General features: G+C 36.6%; 1 pseudogene; it reads right to left on the reverse strand.

Moving 5' to 3' along the window:
• Window positions 1-7,207: 7,207 nt before the first annotated feature.
• LOC119537250 lies at window positions 7,208-7,799 on the reverse strand (annotated as a pseudogene).
• Between the last annotated feature and the right edge of the window lie 252 nt (window positions 7,800-8,051).

Here is an 8,051-nt window from a genome sequence, read left to right on the forward strand (position 1 = left end):
GGAAAGTGGATTATATTGCTCTATAATTTGGCATAAGGTGGGCTGGCACTGTGCTTGCGAGTAACTGTAAGGAACCACACGCATCTGTATAGAGAATATGAGGGTGGAAGAATATTTACATATTTGTACACTTCCTGTTTAGCTGTAACTTGATTTGTCTCACTTTTTGCTCATGGAATAATTTGGTTTTCCCTTCTTTAAAGAGATGGAAAGAAAGTAGAAAATTATATCTAGTAATGATTATGCTTCTCAGAAGTAGTAATTCATTTTTCCAGTGTTCATATGATGATGTTGTTTTTAGTAGTACCTATTCCCAATGAGAAGCATCTTCAGATATTTAACTCCATTAGTATTTGGCAGAAATAAGTTGTCAGTGTAAATGAAGACAGTGGATAAAATCCCATCAAACTAGACAATTGTTATTAAAAACTATATTTCCATTATATCTAACCTGCTCCTGTAAGGCTCCCTATTGTCAGTTGCTAATTCCTGCAAATGGTCTAAGTGATACATTGAGTCCTTAGGGATGTAATTCCTCCTACATTTAAGTTAGCATTCTCCAGAATTTCCTGAAATCTACCACTTAGCAGTTTCACAGACCTTCATGCTAAATGTTGTAACTCTTTAGCCCTACATAGAATTGATGCTCGTTGGCAGAAGGCAGATTAGGAACAAGAGTAGGTGGGTAAAGGGAACAAAAGAAGTAATGACTTGGGGTTGATTGCACAACAATTTGCTGATTGCTTCCTTTGTGCTTCTCTGTGCAATGGAAACACTGTCTTTTTTTCTTCTCAAGAAATTCCAATCCAATCCCTATCTAGCTGTCCAAGATCAGTGATTGTAGACCTGGAAGGATCAGGTCTTAATTCTGTCCCTTATTAGCCATAGCCATACGACCTTTATCAAGTGGGTTATTTAATTTCATCAAGCCTCATTTTCATAATCTGTAAAATGGGGATAATTTTATAGTGCAGAGAAGTTAAAATAATACAAAAAGATAATGTATGGAAAATACTTAGGATTTTCCTTGATGTATGGTAATTTGCTTCTCATAGAAAAGTGTGCAGAATGTATATTACCTCTGAATTCTCTTACCTATGGGAACTAGAAATAGGGCAAGGTAGATAAGCAAGAAAAGAAACAATTATCACTCCGTTCACCTTGTATTTTCTCTTAGGTAGGAAAAGGGATGTGGGAATCTTTTCACACTGCGACCTGAGAGGGCCCAACACTCATGATAAACAATCAAGGCAACATTCACAGGTATTTTAATCAATTATATAACTGTGAGGCTTATATAGGAATTTCCCTTGATTAGAGTCAGTAACTGAGGGAGAAATGTATTCCTATTATTGAGGTCTTTTTGTATGACAGGATCTCTCAGGAAGCTGGTGTTACCTCATTTTTGAGAAAAATATACTGTCTTAAAATAGATTTGAACCAACAAATGTTTTATATTATCTGACAAAGCTCAAGCAATTGCTTCCAGAAATGGATGAGTCTATACTTTCAAGAGGGCTGTTTCTATAATTAAACAAGAGGATTCATTTTATAAGAGAAATAATGTTAAATTTTAGCTCAGTGAGAATGAAAGAAGTGGGAGGGGCATTAATCTATCTGTGATCCCATCTCAAGTTATCTCCAACTCTTCCCATAGCCAGTTGAGCTCCTTTTATACTTTATATAGAGTAATGATTACTCTCTTTTCCAGCTCAGAGTTTCAGAGTTTTTTTTAAATTAATGAGTTAGTTTCTAGCCATATGGTCCTGTAGGAAATTTTATTTAATGGTATTCTCCATTTTTGCTATGGTTTTTGATTAAAAAAAAAAAAAAAACTGCCAATTTTCTTCATTTCAAAGCATCACAGCTAGAAGATTAATGCTAATTGCTGTGAACTAGAGGAGAGCCAAAGGGAAAGAGAAAGGTTAGAAGACTTGGCTATAATCTAAGAATGAATGACTACCTTCTTCCTGCTACTTTGAAGCTAGAAGCCTCAGAAGAGGATATTTGTAAATGCTTTCTATAAATCTTGAAGATTCATAAAAAATACTTTTGTGTACTTTTTTTTTCATTTTTTAAATTGTGGAATATAACATAAATACATAAAAGTGATAACTTTCAACATATAATTTAATGAGTAGCTATAGAGCAAATTTCAAAGAATGTTATGGGTTACAGTCCACAGTTTCAGTTATTTTCTTATTGTGAAATATAACATATATACAGAAAGGTGATAACTTTCAAAGTACAATTTAACAAGTAGCTATAGAGCAAATTTCAGTAATTGCTTTCTAGCTGTTCTAATATCCTAGAGACTATATCTATCTATATATATAGACAGATATATAAATATATAGATACATAGATTCAGTATTTGTAATCCTTTGTTAAATTCTATCTTGTCTGTTGCTACCCCTTCCTCTGGTTTAATTACTTTCCCAATCTTCAGGGATGTCTCAGCAGTAACCACCCTAACTGTTCATGTTGAAAAGGGGTGTCACCTTTCTGGGAAAGGGACCTGCATCTGGTTATTGTTCTTGAAGAGGCTGTTGCCTCTGGGTTTTGGGACTTACCTGGCATAGGAGCACAATGGAGGATTTCAGTTTCTGAAAAGTAAATTTAGTGAGTAAACTTTTATAGAGTCTAAAATAGGGACCAGTGTATTCTTTAGAGTTTTCAGGATTTGGGCTTTTCATACTGTGGCCATGTGGCATATGTAGCTGAAGCTTGTATAGGAGTAACTTCCAGGGCATCTTCTTGACTCTACTTGAAATCTCTTAGCCACTGAAACCTTACTTTGTTGCCTTTCCTTTCCCCCTTTTGGTCAAAAAAGGCATTCTCAACCCCTCGATGTTAGGGTCAGGCTCATTCCTGGGATCTGTGTCCCCTGTTGCCAAGGAGATTCACTCACCTGGGAGTCCTTTCTCATGTTGGGGGGAGGGTGATGAATTTATTTGCAGAGTTGGGCTTAGAGAAAGGCCACATCTGAGCAACAAAAGAGGTTCTCTGGAGGTGACTTCTAGGTATAATTATAGGTGGGCTTAGCTTCCCCTTTACAAACATAAATTTCACAAGAGCAAGCCTCAAGATTGAGGGCTTTTCTTATTAATTAGGGGGTTCCTAATTTCATGTAACGTATGTTCTCTCCAAGATAAACAATCAGTGTCTCACATTATGTTCACTTAATTGTATAATCATCACCACTCTCCATTTTAAACGATTCATATGACCAAAAACACTTTAAAGCTCTTATTGCACTTAATTATTTATCCCTAGTATTTGTGGAGTACTAGTAAGGTTTTCCTATTAATTATGGTCCCTAGTATGCAATAAGTAGTTTTTCACATATACCACTCTGTTGTTAACTCTTTGTACCAGTGTCATACCTTAGAGGTATATCATGCAAGCACTTATTTATATTAGTAGTGCTAATCTGTGGGATACATGCCTTTAAACAACCCCTTTCAATCATGTTCACCTTCAGTGCAACTCTGACACTTATAAGCCCATTAACAAACAATCATCATCCCTATCCATTCCCATACATTTAAATTCAAACTCATTAACATATCTGAACATATTGGGTTATCATTCCCCCTTCACTAGCTTCTATCGTTAGGGCCTCTATATTCTACATTATAAGATACTGATTTTACATTGTTCAGGGAGTTCATTGTAGTGGAAACATACAATATCACTCCTTTTGTGTCTGACTTATTTCACTCAGCATTATATCTTCAAGATTCATCCATGTTGGTCATGTTTCAGGACCTCATTGCTTCTTACTGCTGCATAGTGTTCCATTGTGTGTATATACCACATTTTGTTTATCCACTCCTCTGTTGAAGGACACTTGGATTGTTTCCATCTCTTGGCAATTGTGAACAATGTTGCTATGAACATCAGTGTGCAAATGTCTGTTCACATCACTGCTTTCAGACCTTGGGGGTATGTACCAAGAAATGGAATTGCTGGATCATAGGATAATTTGATATCCAGTTTTTTGAGGAACCACAAAACTGTCTTTTCACAGTGGCTGTACCGTTATACATTCCCACCAGCAATCAATAAGAGTTCCAATTTCTCCACATCCTCTCCAGCATTTGTTATTTCTTGTTTGTTTAATGGCAGCCATTCTTATTGGTGTGAGTTGATAACTCATTATTGTTTTGATTTGCATTTCCCTAATAGCTAGTGAAGATGAACATTTTTTTCATGTGCTTTTTAGCCATTTGTATTTCCTCTTCAGAGAAATGTCTTTTCATATCTTTTGCCCATTTTATAATTGGACTGTTTGTACTATTGTTGAGTTGTAGGATTTCTTTATATATGCAGGATATCAGTCTCTTATCAGATATATAGTTTCCAAATATTTTCTCCCATTGAGTTGGCTGCCTCTTCACCTTTTTGAAAAAGTCTTTTGAGGCACATAAGCTTTTGATTTTGAGGAGTTCCCATTTATCTATAAGGTTTCCCATTTATCTAGTTTTTCTTTCATTGCTTGTCCTTTGGGTGTAAGGTCTAAGAAGCTACTTCCTATAACTAGGTCTTCAAGATGTTTCCCTATATTGTCTTCTGCTATGTGCCCAGAAGCCTCTGGTGTTGGAGAAGTGCTCCTTGCACTTCTGTGTGTTACCCTCACCTCTCTCCATGGAGGAAGAGTAAATGTAGCTTCCCCAAGTCTGCTGAATCCCAACTTCTCTCATGGGAGCTCCTAGCTGTGGGGATGTGAAGGGTTATCTCTCCAGCCAACTGCTGAAATGGGTGCATAGGGCATGGAAAACTGCTCCTTCCCATGCTTGGAGTTCAGCTCCAGCTGCCAGTCCCCTGCAGTGGTCCTGGTCCAACACACCCCATCCTTTCAGGTACAGTCTGTCTGCCTCTCCATCCAAGTCCCCACTATGTGTTATAGAGTTCCCTCTCCAGCCAGTCGCACCCTGGAACCACTGTTGTGTGTGTGCCCTCTGCTCTTTCTCTAGTCTCATGCTGTGTACTCCTGAGATAGTAGGAGTGAAGAGTCAGTCCTTGAGAGGCTGCTGCACAGGTCCTCTAGGAATTTGTTGGGGCACCTGGGTTTGGAGGGGCATGATGTTTGGGTGTGGAGGGGCCACTGCTGCTTCTGATACTGCCACTGCCACTGCTGATGCTGAGTCTGAATCTTGTTTTTAACATTTAATAATGAAAATTGTTTAAAAATGCAAGGTCCTGAATGGTGCTTATCACATTTTAGGCACATAGCAAGCATTCAGCAGGTGTCAGTAACCTCATCCCTGAGCAATTAGAGGCATGATGCCTTTCATGTACTTTTGAGAATTCAATCCCTGAGGTTGACTAGTTCTACTCTGAGTTTGTAGTTACAGTTACACGTATATTGTAAGCAAAAATTTATAGAGCATTATGTGTCTTAATGGGTAGATTAAATGGACATATTTGAGAAGAAAGCAAGGGCAAAGAGCCACAAGTGACATAGAGGAGAGATTGTCTTGAACCATGAAAAAGAGGTCTTTATCCCTGACCTTCAGTAGGGAGAAGGAAGAAATGGGGAAGAAATTTGATAAAGGCTTTGTTGATAGAGAAGTATCTGTATCTGTTATATTGATAGATAACACTGAAATTAAGGGAACAGGCAGAGCTAAGAGTTACTTAGGGAAAGGAGTATAACCCATTCACTAAACCAGAGGGAGAGCCATGGATATAAACTCAAGGAACATAGCCTGTCAGAGTGAGCAGAAGCATTTCCAAGGCATTGTTTGAAGAAAAGTAAAGGCAATGTTTCAAGAAAAGTGTCTGGCTATAGCAAGGTTCATAGGCTATCAGCAGAGGGTTTGGAGAAAGGAAGGACCAGGTTAAGAGAAGACTATAGAGTGGGCCAGTACAGGTTATTTTCTCTGATGCACTAGATAAGGGTTCTCATCAGTTTCTCAGTGAGGAGAAAAAAATCCATTGCATATTTTTTACCTTTCATTACATGTAAACGCTATCCATGTCTGCCACTTGAATGTCACTAAGTTCTCCAATCATCTAGAATCCATCTTGTCTTTAAATATAAACAAACTGTCTGAGTTCCCACTTCACCTCTCATGGAAAGTCCAGCAACTGCCCAATATTTTGGAGGGCTCTAGGAAATATATCTTTATCAAATTTCTTGTTTCCACTGAATTCTCAATATTACATTGTATGGTTTTTCTCTTCTCTCTTATCTTTATCTCCCACAAGCTTCAAAAATCTCCCCTTTTCTTTCAGGGTCCCAACCCACTAATTAAGCTGTTTTGTACAAAAGGGTTTCAATAAATATGAAATAACAATGGAGGTAGATTTTAGCACAACATGGAAGAGGTCATAACTTAAAATTGAATATAAGGCAATTTGGTCCTTCAGCCCCCTTTACATTCTTGCTTCAGGTAATTTTTTCTCAGCTACATGCCTAGGGCACTGCCTGATGCAGTGTTTATTTGGGCCTCCCCCCATCTCTCCAGAGACCAGTTCCTATATCACTTTTTTCTAATCCTCCAAATGTCTACTATTTGTCATTCACAGCAATATATTTATTTGTGATAGTATTAGCCTTTTCCATACTTTACAAGAGTTGGGAGAGGCTAACAACCTTACACAATGTAGGCCCTTTTTATAAATGAACAACTATTTACCTCTGATTATACTGCTTCTATCCTAGAAGGCAGCTCAACCGTAATTGCATTTTTTTTACTCTTTCCAACTTTAGTGTGTATGAACAAGAGTGACAATTTTTTAAATAAAATTCTTAGTTCTAAAAGAGAGAAAAATCGCAGCAGCCTGAAAACACTTTAGCCGATTACTAGTCATAGTCACACAAAACTATCTTCTAAGGAAAACTGACCAGTAAGACAGTTAAGTTTGTGCTTTTAGCTATAAAGACAAACTTAAAATGCATTCTTTCTTCCATCTAATGAACACTAACCTACTTTCAGAAACAGCATAAGCATTGTTATGTAGTCTATCTCCTAAATGAAAATGTAGGCTGAGTTACAGTTTACTGTAATAACAGTAGGTTATTTACTGTAATAATAGCTAGGTCACCTTTGAAACATATCCATGGATCAAAAGTATTTACACAAATTTTAGACTTTATCTTAAGATGAAAAGTAACACAGGTCCTTAACTTCTTAAAAAATACTGAAATTAAACCTTTCAGTCACAACCAGTCAAAATTTTCATTCAGAAATGTTTCTTAAATATCAAATTTCTCTTCACAATTGCATGTCCATTTTCTTCATAATCTTCTCTTGTTACCACTTCAAAATCATCATTCTCTGATATCAATTTTCCACCTTTCCAGGAATAAATAATAGGGTTTTCAGGCAGTACAACAGAAACATAATCTGTTGGAGTGAGATATCGAACTCCCAAGTAAACCTGATCCCTAAATCCTGGGAAAGGGAATTCCCTCCCGTCAAAACAATATTCTTAAAAAAAATGTGGCTGTATTTCTTCAGGTAGGTTCTGAATTGAATAGAGAATAGCTTCTGGAATTCCAATTTCTTGAATGCCTATATCAAAAGGATTAAATAGTATTTCTGGAATAGCAAATTTCTCATTGGCCAGATGAAGAATTTGTTCCCCAGATTGATATTTTCCACTTAATGCCATCTCTTCTCTTGGCTTGCAAAAGTCCCTTTTAATTGTACTGAAATCAGGCAAAACATAGTCTATCACAACTGTATTTTCTTCTTTCAACTTTTCAATATCCATGTCTCTGAAAATCCTGAGACACAGCATACATCTTCTTTTACTTGATTAATTACATGTGTTTCATCCACAAGTATATATGTATGTATATATATACATATATATGTGTGTATATATATATACATATACACACAAAACCACATTGTTCTTAAGTTTAACACAAAAGCATTAAAACCATAGGCTCCATTAATTCTTAAATTTTATAATGCCTTCAAAATTGCCAAAGTTTAAAAACTATTTGCCTACCAAGCAAACATTCATATCATTTTGAGCAATTTAGTGTGATTTCTCCAGGTAATTTTAGATCACATGCCTGTCTCCATTTG

Source organism: Choloepus didactylus, chromosome 6 (genome assembly GCF_015220235.1).
Source record: "Choloepus didactylus isolate mChoDid1 chromosome 6, mChoDid1.pri, whole genome shotgun sequence".
NCBI classification, from domain to species: Eukaryota; Metazoa; Chordata; class Mammalia; order Pilosa; family Megalonychidae; genus Choloepus; species Choloepus didactylus.